Source organism: Macaca fascicularis, chromosome 4, assembly GCF_037993035.2.
Source record: "Macaca fascicularis isolate 582-1 chromosome 4, T2T-MFA8v1.1".
NCBI classification, from domain to species: domain Eukaryota; kingdom Metazoa; phylum Chordata; class Mammalia; order Primates; family Cercopithecidae; genus Macaca; species Macaca fascicularis.
In genome coordinates, this window is record NC_088378.1 from 33,763,296 (window position 1) to 33,789,816 (window position 26,521).

Below are 26,521 nucleotides of genomic sequence, written 5' to 3' on the forward strand. Positions count from 1 at the left end.
ATCTTTCTATAGACCCAGTTCCTTACATGCTATCTCAGCATGAAATTATGTTCAGTTAATTTCCAAGCCTCTAGTTTATCGAGATTCACATGCCCCTTTCAGAAGACTGAAGTATCAACTCACACTTAATCTTGTTGTGTACAGTTCTCTTTAGATTTTTATCTTCTGGAGATTTCCCTCACTTTTTTGTTAGGATAACTATGTATTTTTAAATTAAATATACTATCTTTTATCCATCATTTCTATGTATTTGTATATGAAAGATTTTTAGTTTATGTAGACTGCCCTATTTTCAGAAAACCTTCGATTTCCTTTATACATTATATTTAAAAATATTAATTTGCCAAATTTTTATAAACACAAAATATTTTGATATTAATTTTGAAGTCATTTTAATGGCATCAGATAAGGACAAAAATTACATAACATGTCCAATAAATGGTTCATGTTAAAAGACTAAAAGCCTAATCACAGGTTAATAACCAATGTAGTCTTCTAGAATTTTTACAACCAATTTGAATAAAACACTGAATACAGAAATGGTTAATGGGATAATTGCATAAATAACTTTTCTTGGGATAATTGTGTAAGTAACTTTTATTCACAGGCAAAATCTCTTACTAATAGATCCTAATTCTAGCAAGAAAATTGACATGGAATTTTGAACATCTAGTGTACAAATTATTGGTTTTGGATGTTTGCTGTTCATCAATTCTTAGAGACATAAAAATGATTTAGCATAATGTTGGCAGGCCTGCATGGAAATGAGTAAATGCTTTTATGGCTGATAGTAATATAAATTGGTGCCATTTTTCTAAAAAGCAAAAAGGCAGTATATAACAAGATCTTGAAAATATATTTGTATAATTTGACAAAAAGAATTCTACTTTTGTGTATACAGCTTTCCTTTTTATTCATCTGTTTTTTTCTTCCTTTGTTCATTGACCAACAGTATTTAGGAAGGTGATTGTATGTCAAGTCTTATGATTATTCTGTGGATAAAAAGATAATTCAGACACACTTCTTTCCCTTGAGAAACCACAGACCTAATTGTGTAACTCACTTCTCCTCCTACTTTCACACTCCCACCCTGCTCCCCAAAGACATGCATTATCTACAAATATATTTTGAAACTTGATAGTTTATTATGGCCATTTGTTTCACATAAGCTCCTTCAATAGTCATACAAAGAAATATAATGGTAGCATGAATAGTGAATATATGTCAATCTACTTCTTCTGTGAGGGAGTAATACAGTCCACAATTAACATCTAGCCATAGATATCTAAATAATGGAAAACTATGAAGAAAAAATATCTTTTATTATTTATTTTTTATTTAAACATATATGTTCATTGAGTATAATATGATGTTTTGAATATGTATATTTTGTGGAATGGCTAAATCAAGCTAATTAACAAACTATCATTTTTTTAAATGGTGAGAACACTTTAAATCTACTTCCTTAGCAATTTCCAAGAATGTAATACATTGTTATTAACTGTAGTCACCACGTTGGACAATAGGGGAAAAACTATTTTTCAACATTGGAGAACATGCCACACAGGACTGTGAATTCTGAAGTGAAAGTATTGATATTAGACCTCCCATCACCTATACTTTCTGCCCAGAGGCAATTCTTTATAGTGTAGATAGGAAATCCTAAACAGTCTGACAATTATTCTGAGTTGAATAGACCAAGGTTGAAGGTATAAAAACATTAACCAACTAGAATTCATGGAGTAGATTACTCAAAAATCATAGGTACATGGATAAAATGTCCAGAAATCTAAGTACGGAACCCTTGAATTTTTACCTGAATATTAATGTGTTTTTACATAGAGTGAATACTCCATAAGCCCAGACAAAAACAGCTTTCAAGAAATGAATAATTACTTACGAGTTGTAAGACAAATTTCTAGAATTCACAGAACCAGGAATTAAGCACTCACAATCCAAGTAGAGAGGTCTCATTGAAGACATAAGGCTTGAAGGAGCTTCATTTAAAACTTACAATAATGACAACTCTAGACACAACTTTAAAAAGCTTAAAGGGCCAGGCATGGTGGCTCACACCTGTAATCCCAGCACTTTGGGAGGCCGAGGTGGGCAGATCACCTGAGGTCTGGAGTTTGAGACCAGCCTGACCAACATGGAGATTATAGGCATGAGCCACCGCACCCAAGCTTGTGCCATTGCACTCCAGTCTGGGCAACAAGAGGGAAACTCCGTCTAAAAAAAAAAAAAAAAGCTTAAAAACAAATCTCAAAGGCAATATGCTCATCAAAAGAAACTTGATTGCTTTCCAGAAAATAACCAAAGTATTTTAAAATAAAAAATCCAGCAGTCGACAACGTAAAATTCACAACATTTAGCATCCCATCAAAGCTCACTAGACGTGAAGAAGGGAAATGTAACTCACAATCATGAGAAAAAATCAGTTACAAAAGAAATCAGAAACAAAAGAAATAACAGATGATGAAATTTGCAGAAAATGATGTTAAAGTATCTATTATAAATATGGTACATATGCTCAAATATATGAGGGAGAGTAGAATCATGATGAGGAGAGAAATTGAAAGTGTAAAAAAAATGGAATGTGGCTCCTAAAGATGAAAAACACAAAATCTGAAATGAAAAAGATACTAGAGGGGGTGAACAGAATATTAGACACTGCAAAAATAAAAGGTTGAACTTGAAAACCTAGCAACAGAATCTATTCAAAATCAAGTACAGAGACAAAAGACAGAAAATAGTAAACAGAGCACAGTGACATGTGGAACAGTATGAATCAGGCTAAACATATCATGAGAGTCCCAGAAAGAAGAAAGCAGACAGAAAAACAAAATCACTAAAAACTTAATTTAAATGCAGAGGAAAAATTATACTACTGACTAGAATTTTTACTCAGTGAAAATAGGTTTCAAAAATGAAGGTCATTCTTTCACAGTTCAGGTCTCTGAAAAACTTCCATCTCCCACTGAAAGTTGTAGTCTTAAGAGTGAAGCCATCACATACAAGACTTCAGTAAAGTCGGTCTGAACACTTGCATTAGTTGATCTTATTTATTATCACAAGCTTGAAAACACACAGTTCTAGAAAAGGTGGCCTCCCTGTGCACACATATAATTTTTAAAAAGGAGAAGGCACTTTGTGAGGCTGGAGCAGGAGGATGACTTGAAGCCAGGAGTTCAAGACCAGCCTGGACAATCAAGCAAGACTGTCTCTACAGAAATAAAAATTAAAACCAAAAAGGAGGGCAATAGAAAAGGGAACAGTCAGCACAAAGAGGGCTGAAATGTGCAACAAAAATCAGCACAATGAAAACAATGAATAATGAGCCCTGGAATTCAAAGAGATGGGTTTTCATTACGTTCTGAACAACACATTACAAATAAACTATTTTTAAAAATGAAAAGTGAGGGAAAAAGAAAAAAGAATGTCAACCCATTAATTGAGCTCTTCATTTTTCTCTTCAAATTGTTTTTGATACATAATAGTTGTATGTATTTATGGGGTGCATGTGATAGTTTGATACATGGATACAACGTGTAATGTTCAAATCAGAGTAATTGAGATATCCATCACCTCAAACATTTATCATTTCTTTGTGTTGGGAACATTTCCAATCTTCTCTTTGAGCTATTTTGAAACATACAATGAATTATTATTAACTATAGTCACCCTATTGTACTATTGAACACTACAACTTAATCCTTCTGTCTAACTGTATTTTTGTACCCATTAACCAATCCCCATTTGTTCTTGATAAAGTTCAGTCAACTCTTTTGTGAACACACATTCTCAGGTCTTTTTGGGATATGATTATCAGCAATTCTTTGACCTTCAAAGAGAAATCTGAGTGTTCGAATTCACTGGAACTCCCAATGTTGACAGTGTGCTTCTCTGAGTTTCCTGAGATGTGTTGCCATTTCCACTTTGAAGTGAATCTTACAGCTATCTGGTTTTAATGTATTCTCCTTCCTTCTTATTCCCCAACTCCTCAGTTAAAGGATTTGTCTCCTGGTCAGACAAGGTGATGGTGGCTTCACCCAGTGGTCTCCTCTGAACAGTAGGTACCAGCCTAGGGTACGCAGAACCTTGCTACAGGGTTTACAAATCCACCTGTATTCCTCACAGTACAATCAGGAAAATACCCTTTTTAGGTGGGCACCAAGACCCAACCTAAGCTAATGAACCTGTTTGTGCTGGGTGTTTGAATCTGCTGTGGAGATACAACAGGTAGGAAAGGAAGTAGAGTGAGTCATTTCAGATATAGGTGTGCATGACTTCCCACTAAAATGTACTACTGGTACCTGTTCCAAGGAGTATGTAGGCTCTCTTCATTGGGTACTTTTCAGGTATGTTCCTCTTGTAGTCTAAAAACATGCCATTTTCCAAAAAAAATAAAAAATAAAAGAATAAAGTGAGAAAGGGGTAACCCCTTAACTAAAAATAAGATAATATTATTTGTTAAAAATCTAAAATGTAAAACAGGCCATATACACAATCTGTAATTATAACAACTCTACAAAGCTAATATTATGATCTTCTTTGCAGCAGAATGCAAATACTTAATCCCTCTGCACCATAGTCTTATTATTCTGTCTCCCTATCTAATTGACTTGCTGTTCATTCTATGATTTTGTCCCAGTGTTTCTCAGTTTCATTTCTCCTGACTCAGAAGTATGGCACATCTTTATATTTTGATGTTAGTATTTTGTCTTGACTTATTCATAGATACTCCTTAATATTGCCCCTCCCAGGTCAGACTAGCCCATTGCTCTATTTTTTTCTGACTGCAAGAAGCATTTGTTCATTCAGTAAACATCCATTAAGCCCTCACAGAATTCTAACTCAGCAGTGAGAAAAGTAGGTCTATGGACAGTACAGTGCTTATAACATTTCAGAACAAGTGCTTCTCCTCTGGCCAAAGCCAAAGCCTATTAGTGAGCTCGATTAACTCCTTCACCTTAAGTAAGCAAGAAAAGATGAAGCAGAATAGCATAAGTGAGGCAGATGACTTCGGTGACAGCTGATCTGAGCACATGCTTTGGTTAAATTCTAATTTTATAAATATTTATTGAGCATCTAGGCAGAAACCGGGAATGGGAGTATGGTGGTGAAAAAGGTGGACAAGACCTAGACTTTACTGGCATATACACTTTAGTTAAAGGCACATGGACACTGAATTAGTGGGTGATGAAAATCTTGTAGGTTGAAATGAAGGGCACTTACCCTAGTGAAGAGTGAGGGAAGATGAATCCAGGCAGAAGAAATAGAACTCACAATGACTCAGAATTAAGAAAGAGCTTGGAATACTGGGTGAACTGAGGGTGGATGGAGGTGGTGGTCTGGAACAGGGATAATGGGTGGTGGGGTGGTAAACAGGTGGAAAGGTAAGCTTGATACTGAACTGGGAGCCTCTGCGGTCTTGTTAAGAATTTAAATCTTGAAAAACAAGAGAATCTTTAAAGAATTTAAAGAATTTTAAGCAGGTGGAGTAACATGATTAGATTTACATTCCTAACCTAACACAGTGGATAAAATAAGCAGAATAGGGGATTTTTGTTCAAATATGGCAGATGGAACACGTACACCTCTAACTGCTCCCCCAGTCCTTTCTAAAATAACAGTAAAGGTATTTTTTAAGAAAGCAGAAACCCTGAATGACAAGGAGAAGAGTAAAAGTGATCCCATCAATAAAATTTTGGAAGCTGAAAAGCAGATGGCCAAGTGGTAAAGGATTTAGCAGGCCCAAGAAAACCAAACCAACAGTGGAAAAGCAGAGAACCAACCTGATTTATACAATAGAATCCCCCAAAGCTCAGCAGCTAGTGCCACCAGCTGCTTCTAAATGTAGATATGACAGGGACCAAGGAAAGCACCAGAGTCAGGGGCACTGGCCTAACATCTGTTTAAGAAGCAGTCAATCTCTGTTCCATGTAGCTGGGCTACTGTGTTTCACCCACCCTGGGGAAAGACTGAAGGCTTATTCTCCGGAAAGGAGGTTTCTGGACTAGAGGACACCTAGGCATAGCCAAGAAGAAGGAGGAAGATAGATGTTGTCAACAGACCGGTACTGAAACCTGGCAACTTAATTCTCCACTCCTAGACAGCGAAAAGTCAAGCTTTCGTTCATAAGGCAGGAATGTAGAATCATCTCCTTTAAAGAACCTTTTCAGCTCAGGGGAAAAGTCCTAAAAATACTGACATCAGAGGCTCCACAACTGCTGTTATTGCAAATGATTTTATTGTTACAAAAGTATTTAGTGAGATTTTATTAATTCTCCCCCCAATAGATTCCTTTAAATAATGTTATATTAAAATTTATATTAATAATTATAATTTACTTTGCATTTTAACATTTATATGTCATTTTGGATATTTTAGAATATAACTTTTTTGAAAATATATAAACAAAATTTTATTTACATATTTAATGAAAATACAGTCATTTCGTATTCAATGAAGTTAAGCTCACTTTGAATATAATTGCATTTTATATCTTAATCCCTTAGTAAGAATGAGTTCAAATTGAGAAATAGAAAATATAAAAGTAGAGCTCAGGGGAAAACTAAAAAGCATAAGGAAATAAGAAATGTTCAGTGGTGCAGTCTGCTTAAGTTATTAAAAACTGGAAACAACAAAAATAAGATTTATATTGAGCATGACCCACATAAAAATTGTAAACCGGCCTGAGCATGGTGAGTCACACTTGTAATCCCAGCACTTTGGGACGCTAAGGCAGGAGGATCACTTGAGCCCAGGAGTTCCAGACCAGCCTGGGCAACAAAGTGAGACCTTGCCTCTAGAAAAAAAATTTTAAAAATTAGCCGGGCATGATGATGCAAGCCTGTGGTCCCAGCTACATGGGAGGCTGAGATGGGAGGATCGCTTGGGCTCAGGAGGTCAAGGCTGCAGTGAGCCGTGGTTATGCCACTGCACTCTAGCCTGAATGACAGAGTTAGATCCTGTCTCAAAAAACCCCCACAAAATCGTAAATATGTTACATATTCTTTATTATAATAAATGAAGATTTAATTACTGACCAAAATAATGAAAATGAAAAAAAATACTTTTATCAAGTCCACAACTTAAACAAGTCAAATGAAATCCCTGCAATTTTATATAAATATTTCATGAAGATATTACTGTAAGAGATGGTCAAAATCACAACATAAGTGATAGACATATGCTGAAAATAAATATGTTATAACTATGTTTAAACTTGTACAATTATTGTTTCATTTCCAAATATGCTTACAGTGGCTTTTTTTTTGTTTTTTGAGACAGGGTCTCACTCTGCCCATGCTGGAGTGCAGTGGCACAATCACAGCTCACTGCAACCTCAACCCCCCCAAGGCTCAATCAATCCTCCCACCTCAACCTACTGACTAGCTGGGACTACAGGCACATGTCACTATTCCCAGCTAATTTAGTTTATTTTTTGTAGCAACAGGTCTTACTACGTTGCCCAAGCTGGTCTCGAACTCCTGGACTCAAGCAATCTTCCAGCCTCACCCTCCCAAAGTGCTGGAATTACAGGCATGAGTCACTGCACCTGGCCACATATTGTGACTTTTATTAACAATTTCATTTACTATTCCTCAGCTAAGCAGCTTCGCCAAATGTAAATTAATTAAAAATAGTCTAAGAACTACACTGACCTAATTTGACATTAATGTTAATAGAATACAAATCATGAGAAAATCCTAATTTTAACATAAATAGTATTTTTTAAATTTTTAAGTGTTTAGTTATTAGATGGCATTTTGGCTTCCATTTGTACTCTCTCACAGACCATCTAGAGTTAGCAGTGGACTAGAGACTGGTCAACAGTTGTTAAATCAGAACCCATTACCTTAACCAGGTGAGGACTCATTAACTTAACAGGAGGATTCTGTAGACCTGATAACCACCTTTAATACTTCACTGGGATCATTTGGGAAGCAATAATGCAAGCAAATTAACCTGAAGAGATTCAGCCAGGGCAAAAGAAATAGAAAGAAAGGATGCATGAAAGGAAGATGGTCTCTAAATCACTGGTTCACATCAGAATCACCTTCATGAAACATTGAATAGAGTAGACAGAGCTAATAAAAATTTTCACCCATAAAAGGTTTAACCAAATAGTTTCCAGACTATTTGCAAATCTGGAGTGGTAATGAGTTGCTTGTTTACTTTTGTTATTTTTTCTTAAAAAATAGTGATTCTAATGTGAGGAAGCAATTGCAATAAAGTACAATAGATATGACTTAGTGGCATCATCTTCTTATTGAAAAAATACCCCAACCTCATCTTATCTGCAATGGAAATAGAGTATTTCTTTAGTGCATATAGTAGAAAAAAATTACAACTGTCAGAAATGATAACCTAGACTACTTGTAGAAAGCTTCCCTTAAAGCTGTAAATCACCAGTGTTAGCACAATTGCGCAAATTTCCTTTTCGTTCCTTTTTTATTCTTCTCCCTGTCTGTATTTCCTCTCCTCTTTATTTCTTTAATTGTCCCCCTTATAAGTGTTTCCCCACATTGACATTTCGAGTAATGCTTCTCGTTAAAAATGTAAAAATATTTTCACATTTTTGAACATATGAAGCATCAAAAATGTGTGGCCTTTGTGATATAATTCTTTAGATTTGTGACATATTAGGGAAGAAGATATTTTTAGTTTTGACATTTGAGAAAGTTTTTACCTGTATTAAAACATATGTTATAGTCTTCATTAGGATTCTTATTTGAACACACACAAAAAACATCAGCAAGAAAACGCAAATAGCAGCAACAGTGAAGAGCACTGGCTTAGGTCAAACAGACCTCAATTTAATGTGAGCTCCCCCTTTGCCAGCTGTGTGACATAAAACAACTAGTTTAACCTTCACTCGTCTAAATGTCCTCATCTGCCAAATGGGTGTAATAGTAGCTCCTATCTCCTAGAGATGTGAGAATAAAATAATCTGTGTGAAATCCTTGGAATTGTGTGAGGCACACAGACAAGCTTGTGGACATTATTACTGATCCCACTGTTGTTATTATTATTCATTATTTTTAAGTGACTCTGATTTACTTTTATAAAATAAAATAATACGTGCCCGATATGGTTTGGCTGTGTCCCCACCCAAATATCATCTATAGCTCCCATAAATCCCGTGTGTTGTCGGAGGGACCCAGTGGGAGATAACTGAATCAGGAGGGCAGTTGCCCCCATACTCTTTGTGGTAGTGAAAGAGTCTCACAAGATCTGATGATTTTATAGGGGATTTCCTCTTTTGCTTGGCTCTCATTCTCTCTTGCCTGCCATCATGTAAGATGTGCCTTTGTTCTTCCCTCACCTTCCGCCATGATTGTGAGACCTCCCCAGTCATGTGGAACTGTGAGTCCACTAAATTTCTTTATAAATTACCCAGTCTTGGGTATGTCTTTATCAGCAGTGTGAAAACAGACGAATACAATGCCTACAATAGAAAAATGTAGATTGCAGAGAAGCACAAAATAAAGAGTCTTCTTCTGACTGCTACCACCCACCTCTCTGTTAATGGCTTCTTATGTATCGTCTCTCAAATTATTTTAGGAACCAGCTTATATACGATCCTTTCTGAAGCTTCATGCAGGCTTTGTCACTGAACATTTTATTTTGAATGGCTTTCTCTATCCACACATCTACATCACTCTCATTCTTTATAATAACTGTATCATATTTCATTGTGTACACGTACTACAATTTATATAAACATTCTTTTGCAGTTCTTTTTTTTTTTTTTTTTTTTTTTGCAATTATGTCTGTTAGGAAATGTCCTAGTGTGGTAGAATTTCTGGATTAAACTATGTGTATTTTCTACTTTGGTATATTTTGCTGAGTTACCCTCCCAAAAAGTTTGCATTAATTTCCTTCAGTGGTATTTAATGAATTTGGGTATGGCCCTGAAAAGATGCATGTAAATAATCTGTTTGAAATAGATTTTTACATTAAATTCCCTAGGGATATGATTTGCTTTAGAAGGGTTCATGACCCTTTGTGATAATTTTTGAAAGATGTAGATTCTCATCTTTCTGATGATGTGCATTCCAGAAAGTGCTCGGGGTACACATTTTAGAGGAAGCATGTCTTTGGGAGACTGAACAATGGCCAGCCAATAATACTCACAACCCAATCCTTTGATTTCAGTGCAGTGGAATTCACATCAGACTTCTGACCTCCAGAGCTAAGATTATAAATGTGTGTTGTTTAAAATCACTAAGTTTATGGTAATTTGCTACAACAGCAGTAGGAGAAACCATTCATGTATCTCAGATGAAGATTCAGCTCTGTGGGCACATGCCGTCCGTACGAATGTATGAGAGCACAGCTTTAGAAAACCAAAAGCTGGCCAGGTGCAGCGGCTCATGCCTGTAATCCTGGTACTTTGGGATGAGGCAGGAGGATCAGTTGAGGCCAGGAGTTCGAGACCAGCCAGGCCAATATGGCGAAACCCCGTCTCTACCAAAAATACAAAAATTAGCTGGGCATGGAGGTGCATGCCTGTAATCCCCGCTACTCAGGCAGCTGTGGCAGGAGAATCACTTGAACCTAGGAGGTGCAGTAAGCCAAGTTGGTGCCACTGCACTCCAGCCTGCATGACCGAGCTTGACGCCATGTCAAAAAACAAACAACAACAACAAAACCCAGAAAACCAAAAATCTTTAGTACACAAAGCAGAAAAGCATTGAACCGGCCACATTTAGAGCAATATGGGCGGACCTGGAGGTCAGGATATTAAGCAAAATAAGCCAGACATGGAAAGACAAATACTGTATGATTTCATTTATATGTAGAATCTAAAATAGTCAAACTCATAGAAGCGGAGACTGGGTGGTTCCCAGGGGCTGAAGGTAAGAAGGGGTAAACCGGGAGGTGTTGGTCAAAGGGTACAAAGTTTCAGCTATGCAAGATAGATAAGTTCTGGAGCTCTTCTGTACAATATAGCGTCTATGACTGACAATATTACATTGTATACTTAAAAATGTTCTAGGAGGATAGATCTCACATTAAATTCTCTTACCACAAAAGGAACAACGAACTAACAAAAAGTAAAACGAACAGGAGGAAATTTTGTCGGAAGTAAATAATTTTGTTGCATTGATTATTGGTAATGGTTTCAAGGGTATATCCTTATCTCCAAACACATCAAGTTATATACATCAAAAATCTACAGCTTTTTGCCTGTTGTCCCAGTTACTGAGGAGGCTGAGGCAGAAGGATCTCTTGAGCCCAAGAGTTCAAGGCTTCAGTAAACTATGATAGCGCCACTGCACTCCACCCTGGCAACAAATTAAGACTGTCTACACTTAAGAAAAAAGAAAAATAATCCACAACTTTTTGCCTGTAGTCCCAGTTACGCAGGAGGCTGAGGCAGAAGGATCACTTGCGCCCAAGAGTTCAAGGCTGTAGTAAGCTATGATAGCGCCACTGCACTCCAGCCTGGGCAACAAAGCAAGTCTGTTTCCAAAAGAAAAAAGAAAAAAATCTACAACTTTTTGTTATGTCAATCATACATTAATAAAGTGGTTTAAAAAGTGTTGAGTAGGCCACTCCACCTCCCCATCCTCCACTGCCCTAGACTCCAAGTGTCTCCATGGAGCACCCAGTGTTCCAAGAAGCAGATTGAAAACTATTCCTTTACTAAATGAAACAAGCTTTCCTTTAAAATTTGAGCATGTATTCGTAAATCTGATCTTAAAAAAAAAAATTTATTTTCACTTGGTAAGTTTGTTTTTGTTTTTGTTTTTTGAGAGAGTCTCATTCTGTCACCAAGGCTAGAGTGCAGCAGCGAAATCATAGCTCACTGCAGCCTGGATCTCCTGGGCTCAGGCGATCCTCCCACCTTAGCCACCTCAGTAGCTGCAACTATGGGTGCATGCTACCACACTCGTCTAATTTTTTATATATGTATATTTTTTAGTAGAGGTGAGGTCTTGCTGTGTTGTCCAGGCTGGTCTCAAACTCCCAGGCTCAAGCAATTCTCTTGTGTCAGCCTCCCAAAGTACTGGGATTACAGGCATGAGCCACCATGCCTAATCTTGATAAATATCTTTTGTTTTTTCAACTTGGTAAGTATTTATTTATTTATTTATTTATTTATTTATTTATTTATTCTATTTTCAGGGACGCTATACTGTGCTAGGCTCTGGGACACAGCATTGTACAAGACACACTTACTGTCCCTCCCCCAACCCCCCACCCCCACCCACACAGGCTAAAGTGCAGTAAGGAATGTAGCCAATTCCAACGTAACAGACAAATGTTTTGATTGATAGGGAAAGAGTAGGGAGCTGTGCAGATGAACAGAAGAGGTACTGTCCATGGTCTCATATGAGGAGCAGGTTAACAGAGATCTTTCTGAAAATGTCCAAGCTGAGAACAAGCAGAGTGACCCAGCCCAGGCATAGAGGAAGGGACTGGGTAAGAGAAAGTGGGTGGAATGTAGATAATTATTCCCACTGAAAGAACAGCATTTCCAAAGACTTAGAAGTGAGAGTTGGGTAAATGTGGAAAACCAGAAGTAGTTTGGCATGGCTGAAGCACAGAATGCCATGGTAAAATGGAAGAAAGTGAGGCTGAAGCTTTTGAGGGCCTTGCTGTTTCTATAAAGGTACTTCCAGTTTATCATCGTGTCCAGGCAGAGCCGCCCCTGTAGGTCTGGGGTGGAGCCGCCTTTGCATTTTGAATAATTACTCTGGCCAGAATGAAGAGGCCAGATGAGAAGGAGCAGCACCAGAGGTGGGATGAGCAGTGAGGGGGCTACTACAGGAATCCAAAGCTCATCTCAGTGGATCTAGACCCAAGGGAATGACCAGAAGAGTTGTTTAGGTCACACGCTTGGCAGGGCCTGGTGATGAGTGGATATATAGGGAATGTGGCAGGAAGAGAGAAATTCCAAAAAGACACCCAGATTCTTGTCAGGGAACCTAGGAAGCTTCTATCCTAGAAGTTTTGAGTTTGAGAACTTGGAGGAGGTATTCTCTCAGAGAGGTCTAGTAAATCGATGCATAAATAGATCTGGAGCCCCAGAAATAAATTTGGGATGGAGCTAGAGACTTACGAATTACAATTCATACCTGTTATACTTGTTACAAGCATAAGAAGTGTAATGTAACAAGTTATGCTTGGTGTTAAGCAAAGCATGGTGGCTCATGCCTATAATCTCAGTACTTTGGGAGGCCAAGGAAGGAAGATCACTTGAGCCCAGGGGTTTGAGACCATCATGAGCAACATAGTGAGACCCCATATCTACCAAAAAATATTAGCTGCACACCTGCAGTCCCAGCTACTGGGAAAGCTGAGGCAGGAGGCTCCCTTGAGCCCAGGAGGTTGAGGTTGCCATGAGCCGTGATCTTGCCACTGTACTCCAGCTGGGGTGACAGAGCAACACCCTGTCTCAAAACAACAACAACAAAAGCAAAGAGAGTGAATTAAATTACCTAGGGAGAGGGTGTAGAATGGGAAGAGAGTTTAGGACAGAATTCTGGGGAAACCAAAGAATAAAGGACTAAAGGAAGAGAAGCCACCATGAGGCCAAAGAGGAGTAGCTGCCAGGGAGGAGAAGGAAAGGCAGTCAAGTGTGAGGAAGTGGTTAGCAGAGCCGGATGCGGTGCAGTGGAGGGTTAAATACAATGATCACAGGAAACATCTCTTGAATGTAGTACTGAAGGAGGTCTTGATCTTCACTCAAATCGTTCCAATAGTGTGATGCGGGCAGAAGGGTGACAACAAGATTTGAAAGTGACTGGGAACTGAGGTCTGGTGATAAGGGATGCAATTCGGAGCACAGGTGGAAGCACTCACCTCAAATGAGGGAAGGGAAACACGTTCAACTGTAACAGAAGGAAAAGAGGAAAAGATGGGTGCATTTATATTTTCTTTAAGGCAAGATTTTGACAAGGCTTCAAATATGAGAGAATGACCCTCTGATATCCAAATTATAAGAAAGTGCAATTTGCATTCTTTTTTATTTTTATTTTGTTGAGATGGGGTCTCACTCTTGCAGACTGGAGTACAGTGGTGTGATCTCAGCCTACTGCAGCCTCCACCTCCCAGGCTGAAGCGATCCTTCCACCTCAGCCTCCTGATTAGCTGGGATGACAGGTGCATGCCACCACGCCTAGCTAATTTTTTGTATTTTTGGTAAAGATGGGTTTTTGCCACGTTGTCCAGGCTGGAGCAATTCAAATTCTTGAGTTGCTTTATATGACAGAGACAGGACAGACAAAGATCAATTGTGGCTTTACCTAAGGAGAAACTTGTTAATGATTATAGCTACTAAAAACGGAATGCTTGTGTTAGTAAATTGCGAGTTCCCTGTCACTGGTCTGGTTGAAATAGAGGCAGTAGCTTCTTCAAAAAAGAGTAAAGAATAAAATGGGGATGGCAGGGTTGGGGGTTGGAAAACAGAGGATTAACCACATGTTTTCTAATGTCCCTTCCTGTCCTTGACATTCAACCCTGCAAACTATAGCAAGCATGTTATGTATTGAGTCTCCTCCCTCTTGATTCCTTTTGGCTGGTGGTAAATATTTCATCCTGCAGACCCAGCCTTCAGATCCAGAAGCAGTCCCAAATATTTCAGACCTAAAAACTGCATTGCCTCCGGGGTGGGGACTGGAATTAGGCCTCTGACCTATGCTTAGTTTCTGGAGTGTCCGAGTTGTGAGCCTTGGGACTCCCTGGATGCCCACAGCTTTCCTCCAAATCACCACAAGCGCCCATTCCAAGTGGCATTGTCTCCCTTATTGTTGGGCACTTGCTATGTTCCAGATGCTGTGCTAAATGCTAAATATATGATGATGAAAGTACATTCCATAAGGATACAGATTTTTGTCCAAAAACAGTTCACTGATGTATCCCCAGCACCTAAAACAGTGCGTGGTACAATGCAAGTCTTGATAAATATTTTTTCGATGAATGCCACAGACTGTCTTCTTGAATCCAGTGTACAAGACAAGCATATATACTGACAACTGCAGTATAATATGGCAAGTACTATTATGGAAGCTCATAGGAAGCACAGAAGGGGAATACCTTCCTTAGCCTGGGGATTTTTTTGGTATTTTGGTGCCCAACCAGCATTGGAGCACAAACCTGAATCAAAATCTGCCTGCTGACTTGCCAGCCTTTGCCACACTTGTCTACCCATAAAGCAGAACCACGTCACTCTACCCTAAACCACTAGCTTCAGTCAAGGCACTCCTCTTGGGTCCCTTGGGACCCCTCTGCCATTGAGGCACTGCCACCATCATGACCACGTGTGGATATTGTTCCTGACCAGAGGTAGGCACTCACATCTACCAGGACAGGTCACACCCACCAGGTCAGTGTCCTTAGAGAGATGAATGTCAGCCTCAATTGCAACTTATTAGACATTGTATCTTGGACAGCTGGCCGGGCTCTTAGAGGGCAAGGCACATTGCCAGGAGAATGCCTCTAGCACCAGCCACACTCCTGCCCCTGTGCTGCCTGCCTTAGAGTCCCAGTATGATTCACAGGATGTTCAAGCGAGTTCTCTAGGAATTAACAATCCAGCCACTAGCCCAGCTCATTTGCTTTCCAGCACATGTTACTAGGAACATTGAAGTGTCATCATAAAGAGGGAGGGACGTGGTGGAAGGAGCATGAGCTTGAGACCCAGACAGCTTCTTTGCCTCCTTTGTGTGACTTTGGGCAAGTCACCTTAATTGTCTGGTTCCCCATCTCTCCCTTCTCTCCCTTCTTTTTTATTTTTCCCTATTTTGACATATCAAGCATACAGAAAAGCTGCAAGAATAGTAAAAAGTATTCCCAGAAGCCCTTCATCCAGATTCCCAAAATGGCAACTGTTTCTGCAATTGCTTCATCCTTTCCTCAGTCACTATCTGTGGGTGCTTGTGTGCATGTATACCATGCATCTCAATTTTTTTCTGAACCACTTAAGAATAAGTTGCAGACACCCTCTTTCCCCTAAATACTTTAATGTGTATTTCTAAAAACAAGGAATTCCTCAAGTAACCAGAGTACAGTTTTCAAAATTGAAACAAATACTATTTGAAATAACATTGAAACAAATACTATTATTTAATCTACAGACCTGTTAAGGTTTTGTCAATGTTTCAAAAATGTCTCTTATAGCAATAAAAATCCCAGATCATGCATTTCATTCAGTTGTCATGTTCTTTTTTTTTTCCCCCACTCTTCTGCTGAAAGAGAAAGTTGTCATGTTTTTAAAGATTCCTTTAATCTGGAACATTTTCTGAGTCTTTCTTTGAATTTCATGATATTGGCATTTTTATAAAGTATAGCACAGTGATTTTGTAGCATGCCTCTAAGTTTGGGTTTGTCTGATGTACCGTCAAGAATAGATTCAGAGGCTAGGCGTGGTGGCTCACGCCTAAAATCCCAGCACTTTGGGAGGCCGTGGCGGATGGATCATGAGGTCAGGGTCTGGAGTCTGAGACCATCCTGGCCAACATAGTGAAACCCTGTCTCTACTAAAAATACAAAAAAATTAGCCAGGCGTAGTGGCGGGCGCCTGTAATCCTAGCTACTTGGGAGGCTGAGGCAGGAGAATGACTTGAACCTGGGAGGCAGAAGTTGCAGCAAGTCGAGATCACATCACTGCACTCCAGCCCAGGAGACAGTGGGACACTCCGTCCCCCCAAAAAAGAATAGATTCAGATTATTCACTTTTGGCAGAATGACGCAGAAGTGATGCTGAGCTCTTCTGAGTGCATCGTGTAAGAGGTATGTATTAGTTCGTTTTCACACTGCTATAAAGAAATACCCGAGACTGGGTAATTTATAAAGGAAAGAGGTTTAATTGACTGCGGTTCCACATGGGTGGGGAGACCTCAGGAAACTTACAATCATAGCAGAAGGTGAAGGAGAAGCAAGCACCTTCTTTACAAAGCAGCAGGAGAGAGAAGAGTGAAGGAGGAACTTCCAAACACTTATAAAACCATCTGGTCTCGTGAGAACTCACTCACTATCATGAGAACAGCATGGAGGTAACCGCCTCCATGACCTAATCACCTCCCACCTGGTGGCTCCCTTGACACATGGGGATTACGGGGATTACAATTCGAGATGAGGTTTGGGTTGGGACACAGAGCCAAGAGCCAAGACTTACCAAGGTATATGCTGCTGGTCAGTCCCATTGCTAGTAACGTTAACTTTGACCATTTTCTAATGTGGCGTTCTGCAGTTTTCTCAACTGCTATATTTTACCCTTTGTATTTAAAGAAAGATCTTGTGGGGATGCCCATTACTCCTTAAACAAGATGAATCAATGATTATAATGGCTGGCAAATGTTGATTTGTACAATTCCAACATTCTTTCTAAATGTATGAGTTGGCAGTCCCTTGTAAGAAAGAGTTTACCTTGTCCCCCAATTTGCTTGTTTTACTCGAGACTAATGAAGTTTAATTTACTAATAGTGTAAACTCCTTTAATTTACTATCTTGATTTTGATACTCAAATTGTCCCTGCTTTTGCCAACGGGAGCCCCTTTGAGCTGGCTCTTTTATCTTTTTGGTATGTCCTCATCATCCTTTGGTATGATGAAACGTCCCAGGTTTATTTTATTCTTTCCGTAAACTACCCCTGCTTAGCCATTTTTTTTTTTTCAGAGAAACCTGGCTGTTTTAGTGAAGAATGGTATTTGGAAAACAAGATCTAGTGCTAAGAGGTGAACCCCATTGTTAGTGGGATTTCATTTTTTCTAGGTACTCTCAGAGGACAGACCTGAGTGGGAAGGAAAAGGGGGAGTCAATGGAGTTGGGGGAGAGAGAGAATATATACATACATACATATATACATACTATATATGTATGTACATACATGTGTAGGTCTGTATTTGTGTGTGCATCTTTGTGCACGGTATATATAGAGGCAATATGTACATACACATACATGCATATATTCTGTACATATATGTGTATATATGTATATATTCTGTCTATATACATACATATATGTATATATTCTGTACATACATGTGTGTGAATGTATATTCTATATACTGTGTATATATATACACAGATATATTTGTATGTACATATTCTATCTACTTTGTATATATATACACACAGATATGCATATATGTATGTATATATTCTGTCTCTCTACTGTTTGTATATATTCTGTCTCTATATATACTGTGCAGTTTCATGCACAGAGGCACACACACACATATACAGCCCTATACATATGTATATCCATTTGTGCCAATTTGTCTATGTCCCCATGAGTCACACTGATATCGACAATTCTAGTCCCCTTTTCAGATTTATCACTATCTTCTCCAACAGTGAGAACTCTGGATCCCAGCATCACCATTGTGTGTATTTATTTATTTGTTCCATTCTAGAACATACAAGTAGTTCTGGAATTACTAACCTATATTTCTGGGGAAAAAACGGGGTCTACTAATTAGAGTTCGATATTTGTTTAGAGGTATTTTTGCCTTTAGCCTGAAGGCAAGTAATCTAGATATTTTGTTCAACATTTGCCTGAGTTAATTTTGTCTCCCTTCTTGAGTGTGATTATTGTATTCATTTGATTTATGTGGGGCAATTTATTTGTTTCCAATTGCATTCAGTTTCAGGCTATCCCCCCTTTTCTTTGTGGGTTTTTGCATTTTTATTTATTTATTTATTTGAATGTGGGAAACAGTAATATTATGGGTTTAATTGTGTCCCACCTCCCATCCCCTGATTCATTATTGAATTCCTAAGCCACAGTACCTCAGGACTCACCCTTATTTGGAAATAGGGTCGCTGCAGTTGTAATAAAATAAGTTAAGATGAGGTCATACTGGAGTAGGTGGCTCAGTATGACTGGTGGGACACCAATGTGACTGATGTTCTTATAAAAAGGGAGACTTTGGACTCAGAGACATCCATACAGGGAGAACATTATGTGAACTGGAGTTACGCTGCTATGGGCCAGGGAACTACCAGAAGCTAAGACAGAGGCCTGGAGCGCATTCTTCCTAGTGCCTTCAGAGGAAGCATGGCCCTGTCGGTGCCTGGATGCAGACTTCTAGGCTCCAGAACTGTGAGGCCACAAATTTCTGCTGTTTACACCGCTAAGTTTGTGGTACTTTGTTATGACAGCCCTAAAAACCTAACTCAATTAATATAGTTCCAGAAGTCAGGTCTATAAAAACAAGGTGTATTCAGAGAAATGACCCTTTACTTTCTACCCAACTCTCACTATGCCCAGTAGCAACCAATATCTTTATCGTAGTCTCTGATTTTTTCTTCTTGTGTTTCTTTTCATTCAAGCTAATAGTTAAACATGTGTTTATTTTCTCTGGAAATCACTCTATATTACTTCCCACAGATCTTATTCATTCTGTTGTATAGCTGCATAGTAGTCCATTTTGTAGATATGCCATTTTTGTGTACATTGTGGGGAAATCCATTTTGTGTGTAGACGTGTCCATTTTGAAGAATAGTTGCTTCAACTATTCTATATGTGGGCATTTAGGCATTTTCAATGCAAACAATGCAGAAATGAATAATCTTGTGCATTTATATTTTTGTATTGGCGAAGGTATATCTTTACAGTAGATTTCTAGAAGTGGGATTCTTTGATCAAAAGGTAAATACGTGTGTGATTTTTTAGGTATTGCGAAATTCCCCTCAAGAAGGCTGCATTCCCTTTAGCAACATATGAGAGTTCCTGCTTTTCCATAGCCTAACAAATAGAGTGTGTTATATATTTTTAAATGTTTCCTAATCTAATAATAAATGATATATCAGTGTAGTTTTAATTTGCATTTTTCTTATCCTGAATGAAGTTCAACCTTTTTTCATACATTTTTATACCCTTTTTCGAATTGTTTCTATATTTCCTTCCTTTTTCACTTGGATTTTTAAAATCTTTTCACTCGCGATTTTGAAGAATGTTCTATACATTACAGAAGCTCACCCTTTTTCTGCATGATAGAAGTGTTTTCATCCAGTATGTCAGTGGTTTTTTTTTTCCTTTGTTTATGATGCTTTTTGCTGTCTAGATTTTCTTTTTCATTTTTACATAGTTAAAAATCATCTTTTTTTAAAAATTTTTATTTACATCCAGATTTGGAGAATCCGTTAGGCCTTTTCCAGCTTAAAGAGAAATTCATTCAGATTTTCTTATTGTACTTGATGGTTTCTTTTTTTTTTTTTTTTTTACCATTAGGTTCTTTATCTGTTTGAGGTTTATTCTTTTCTCTCATATGAGTTATGGATCTGATATTATCTTTTTTTCAAATGGCTACCAGTTGTCGCAGAAACATTTATTAAAGTTCATTCTTTGCCTTTTTGATGTAAGATGCTCCCCTTATCGTATACTAAAGTTTCAAATATGTTTGGATTTCTTTCTGGACTTTTGTTCTATTCAACTTATCTGTCAATGTCTACTAGTAATATGCTTTTTTAATTTTAGAGGCTTTTTAATATGTTTTTTTCTTGGTTTTTTTTTTTTAGACTAGAATGAGGCAAGTATATTTTAATATCTAGTAAAGCTAGTATTCCCTCAAAGCTTTTTTAAAAGCATTTTTCTGGGTATTCTTGCATGTTTATTTTTCCATATGAAGTTTGTGAAATTTTTTAGTGATATTGCACTAAATTTATAAATTTGCTTAAAGGAAAGACTTATCCTCATTTTTATGATGTTGAGTCTTCCAACCCAAAAATAAGGATGTTTTTCTGTTTGTTCAAGACGATTTTTACATCTTTCAAGAGTGTTTAAAGTTTTGCACTATAGATTTTGTACATTAATTGTTAAATTTATTTCTAAGTACTTTTATCTTCTTTATTGCTGATGTTAATGGGGCTTTCTCTGCTCTTGTGTTCTCCAACTGATTATCCTTTATGTAAATGATTGCAACTTGCCCACACCTCCAAGGCTGGCCCTGTGGACCAGTTGGCCTTATTTCTTCAGTGGAAACCTAGTCACTATGATGTGGTAGTAGGTGTGTTGTCACCTTGCTGTAACCATGAACTTCAAAATGTGATAAGCACCTGGCTGAATCATTGGATACAACATCCCTCATTAAGTCAACATGTGCTGTCAAGTTCATAATAGGTGCCTGTGGCTGCTAAGTGCCTGTGGAAGACTGGGAGGATCCCTACTACTCAATATCACAAACCCAGCTTTGAATTAGGAAATTGAGGCATTTAGTCTCTCTGAAGACACTTCATCAGGTCTCACTGAGGACCGAGTTGTCAGTGTGAGTTTCCAAGTTCTCTACATGATCATTATTACCAGTCTTGAGGTGTACTACAATGGCAATGATGTGGGTTTCCAGAGGAACGTCGCTGTCAAGCTTTCTCAGGCAGAACAGGAAGAGGCCCTCTTCATTGGTCACTGGAGTCCTCCAAGCCATGGTGTGCAGGTGAACACGTTGTGTACAAGCACATGGAACAATTCATCTTACCAGAGAGCTTTGAAGGTACAATCTCATGGGAGAGCCAAGACCTCCAAAGCTTTGTGTTAAGAAACCTTCACAAAATGGCAGTGAATATGGAGGGGGATTCTTGGAGTCTTTACAGCTGGGGAGGGTGCATTGCCTCATGAATTATTGGAAGGTATGGAGGGAGTTGGAGTGGTTTTAGATGCCTTAGTTAAGGAGGAAAACAGCATCTATGATGATCATTGTTTTTGTGGATGTTGTCAACACTCATTGAAATATACCTGCAAAATTATTGAACTTGATAGATGGACTGTGGAAACAACCAACTTTGATTTGTTACTAAAGACAGATGATGACTGTTACATAGGCTTGAAAGCTGTATTTAATAGAATTTCTCAAAAGAATCTGAATAGGTCTAATTTTGGTAGGGGTATTTCAGACTGAATTGGGCAGTTGACAGAACCAGGAAGTGACAGGAGTTGGAGCACCCTGGTCATGCTTATCCTGCCTTTGCATATGGGTCAGGGTATGTGATCTTCAGGGACGTCATCAACTGACTGGCAGGCAACTCCAGGAGGTTACAGACCTGTCAGGGTGAAAATGTACGCATGGGCACTTGGATGACAGCCACAGAACCTAACAGATACCAGCACAGCATGTGGCTGTGTGAGAAGACTTGTCAGACAGGAATGTTGTTTTCCCCACAGTATTCTCCACAGGAGCTGACAGAACTGTGGAAACTGAAGGAATTCTGTGGTGATCCATGTCAATCTGAAGCAAGATAACAGGATTTGAATTAGCAGTGTCTAAACTCAGGGTAGGTGATATGGTTTGGCTGTATCCCCACCCAAATCTCATCCTGGATTTTAACTCTCACATTTCCCACATGTCGTGGTAGGAACCTGGTGGGAGGTAATCAGATCACAGGGGCAGGTCTTTCCCGTGCTGTTCTTATGAGAGTGAATAAGTCTTACAAGATCTGATGGTTTTAAAAATGGGAGCTTCCCTGCATAAGCTCTCTCTCTCTCTTTGTCCGCTGTCATCCATGTAAGACATGGCTTGCTCCTCCTTGCCATCCATCATGATTGTGAGGCTTGTCAAGCAACATGGAACTGTAAGCCATTAAACCTCTTCCTTTTATAAAATGCCAGGTCTTGCGTGTGTTTTTATCAGCAGTCAATTGGTATCAGTAGAATGGGGCACTGTTGAAAAGATACCTGAGACTGTGGAAGCAACTTTATAACTGGGTAACAGGCAGAGGTTGGAACAGTTTGGAGTGCTTAGAAGAAGATAGGAAAATGTAGGAAAGTTTGGAACTCCCTAGAGACTTGTTGAATGGCTTTGACAAAAATGCTGATAATAATGTGGACAATGAAATCTAGGCTGAGGTGGTCCTGGATGGAGATGGGGAACTTGTTGGGAGGTGGAACAAAGGTGACTCTTGTTATGTTTTAGAAAAGAAACTGGTGGCATTTTGTCCCTGCCCTACAGATTTGTGGAAACTTAACAGAGATGATTTAGGGTATGTGGTGGAAAAAATTTCTAAGCAGCAAAGCATTCAAGATGTGATTTGGGTGCTCTTAAAGGCATTCAGTTGTATAAGGGAAGCAGAGCATAAAAGTTCAAAAAATTTGCAGCCTGACAATGTGATAGAAGAGAAAATCCCATTTTCTGAGGAGAAATTCAAGCCAGCTGCAGAAATTTGTATAAGTAATGAGGAGCTGACTGTTAAGCCCCAAGACAATGGGGAAAATGTCTCCAGGGCATGCCAGAGATCTTTATGGCAGCCCTTCCCATCACTAGCCAGGAGGCCTAAGAGGTAAAAATTGTTTTGTGGCCAAGCCCAGGGTCCCCGTGCTGTGTGCAGTCTAGGGACTTGGTGCCCTGTGTCCCAGCTGCTCCAGTCATGACTAAAAGGTGTCAGGACATGGCTCGGGTTGTGGCTTCAGAGGGTGCTAGCCCCAAACCTTGGAAGCTTCCATGTGGTGTGGAGTCTCCAGGTATACAGAAGTCAAGAATTGAGGTTTGGGCAACTCTGCCTAGATTTCAGAGGATGTATGGAAATGCCTGGATGCCCAGGCAAAAGTTTGCTGCAGGGGTGGGGCCCTAATGGAGAACCTCTGCTAGGGCAGTGCAGAAGGGAAATGTTGGGTCAGAGCCCTGACATAGAGTCCCTACTGGGGCACTGTCTAGTGGAGCTGTGAGAAGAGGGCCACCATCCTCCAGACCCCAGAATGGCAGATCCACTGTCAGCTTGCATCATACACCTGGAAAAACTACAGACACTCAATGTCAACCCATGAAAGCAGCCAGGAGAAGGGCTATACTCTGCAAAGCCACAGGGGTGGAGCTGCCTAGGGCCATAGAAGCTCACCTCTTGCATCAGCATGACCTGGATGTGAGACATGAAGCCAAAGGAGATCATTTTGGAGCTTTAAGCCCCATGGGATTTCAGACTTGCATGGGGCCTGTAGCCCCTTTGTTTTGGCCAATTTCTCCCATTTGGAATGGCTGTATTTACCCAATTCCTGTACCCTCATCGCATCTAGGAAGTAACTAACTTGTCTTTGATTTTACAGGCCCATAGGTGGAAAGGACTTGCCTTGTCTCAGATGAGACATTGGACTGTGGACTTTTGAGTTAATGCTGAAATGAGTTAAGACTTTGAGGGACTGTTGGGAAGGCATGATTGGTTTTGAAATGTAAAAAGGACATGAGATTTTGGAGGGGCCAGGGGCAGAGTGATAGTGGATATGGTTTGGCTGTGTCCTCACCCAAATCTTATCTTGAATTATTGTAACTCCCTCAATTCCCACATGTTGTGGGAGGAACTTGGTAGGAGGTAATTGAATCATGGGGACGGGTCTTTCTCACGTTGTTCTCATGACAGCGAATAAGTCTCACAAGATCTGATGGTTTTAAAAACAGGAGTTTCCCTGCACAAGCTCTCTCTTTCATTGCTTGCTGCCATCCTTGTCAGATGTGGCTTGTTCCCCCTTGCTTTCCACCATGACTGTGAGGCTTCCCCAGCCATGTGGAACTGTAAGTCCATTAAACTTCTTTCTTTTGTAAATTTCCCAGTCTCAGATATGTCTTTCTCAGCAGCATGAAAACGGACTAATACAATGGGCAAATGATAATCCAAGTGTAAGTTTGAGGAAGCCCAAGGTTTAGCAATAGATTTGTGGTCTTTCAGGAGAGTTCTAGACTGGCACTTTCACTTGGAATCAATGTATTTCTTAATGTTTGCGCAAATTTCCTTTTTAAAAATCAACTGATTCTGTTGCACAAGAAAAGTTTTTATGTATATATTTGAAGACGATTTGAAAAACACTAAATTATTTTATAAAAGAAAAAATATTTCTAAAAATAAAAAAGAAAATGCCATTGATTTCTGTATGTTAATTTAATAGCCTGCAACATTATGAAGTTTTTTGATTGAGGTTGCCATTGATTCGCTAAGATTCTCCAGGTATATGGTACATCTGCAAATAGAAAAAATTTATTCCTTCTTTTCAATTCTCCTAGCTGTCTTTTGTCTGATTTCTTTTGATTTCTTTTGTCTGATGTCTTTCAATTTCTTTTGTCTGATTGCATTGGCTGACATTGCTGGTAGAATGTTGAGAATAGTGAAAGCAGTGGCCATCCTTGCATTGTGCCTCTTATTGTGTTTTCTCATTAAGTAAGGCACTGGCTTTAAGACTAAGGAATATGTATATTTTATCATGTTAAAAATGTATGTAACAATTCTTATTTTCTTGAGTTTTTTTTAAATCAGAAGAGGGTATTGATATTTTTAACAGGCTTTTTTCAGTATCTGTGGAGGTAATCATACTATTTTTCTTCTTTAAAATCTCAACATGGCATATTATACTAATGAATTTTCTATTTTTGAAACAACCTTGCATTCCTGAGATAAATTCTACTTGGTCATGCTGTATTTTTTTAAATGTGAAGCTTGATTCTTTTTGCTAATATTTAGAATTTTTCCAACAATTATTCATAAGTGATACTGGGCTGCAATTTTCTCTTTTTGTACTGTCTATACCAGGGTTAAGTGTTAATTTTATACTTGCTTCATGAAAAATGAGGATGTTTTCCTTCATTTTCAATTGTCTGTAACATGTAACAACAGAGCATTGGGACTATCTGATCTCTGAAGATTTAATAGTGATTTTCAGTCTCTCTAGCACAAAATGGGAACAATTATAATATTTCCTTCTAGGGAGTTGTCAGAACAATTGAATTGATGGACTTGGAAGTGCTTTACAAACAGCACATCTCTTGTCATGTGTTGATTACTGTAACAGAGGCAAGAACAAAATGTAGTGCAGAATGGGTAATTAAATCACTCTCAATTGGGAAAAAGATAGATACTGAGAAGGTTTCATAGAAATTATCTTTTAGTTCAATTTTGAATGAGGAGTAGGATTTTACTGACCCAAAAAGTAAATATTCCAGATAAAGGAAAGAGCATAAGTGGAGATATTTAAGCTTATGATTGCAAAATTTACCACATCCATGTAGTGATGTCTAGTTGATACTTTGACATACATTTATTTCTTTGATTCTTCTAGGATGGTAGGTGATTTGGTTTCATGGTGTACCCATCCAAATCTCATCTTGAATCGTAACTCCCAGAATTCCCATCTGTCATGAGAGGAACTGGTGGGAGGTGGTTGAGTTATGAGTGTGGGTCTTTCGTGCGCTGTTCTCGTGGTAGTGAATGAGTCTCACAAGATCTGATGGTTTTAAAAATGACAGTTTCCCTGCACAGTCTCTCTCTTTGCCTGCTGCCATTCATGTAAGATGTGACTTGCTCCTCATTGCATTCTACCATAGTTGTGAGGCCTCCCCAGTCATGTGGAACTGTAAGTCCATTAAAGCTCTTTCTATTATAGATTGCCCAGTATCAGGTAGGTCTTTATTAGCAGCACGAAAACAGACTAATACAGTAGGATAGATATTATCCCCATCTTAAGGTCAGAGAGGGCAATGACTTCACAAGTAAGTAACAGATCCTAGCACAGACACAGAGAGTAGACGCTTGATAAATATTTGGAACATTTTCTACTGATACAAAACCACAATTGATTTTGTTTCATTCA

At 38.8% G+C, this 26,521-nt stretch overlaps 1 pseudogene; it reads left to right on the top strand.

Annotated features, from left to right (window-relative positions):
- The first annotated feature begins 14,006 nt into the window (after positions 1-14,006).
- LOC102147275 (UDP-GalNAc:beta-1,3-N-acetylgalactosaminyltransferase 2 pseudogene) lies at positions 14,007-22,198 on the top strand (annotated as a pseudogene).
- The last annotated feature ends 4,323 nt before the right edge of the window (positions 22,199-26,521 follow it).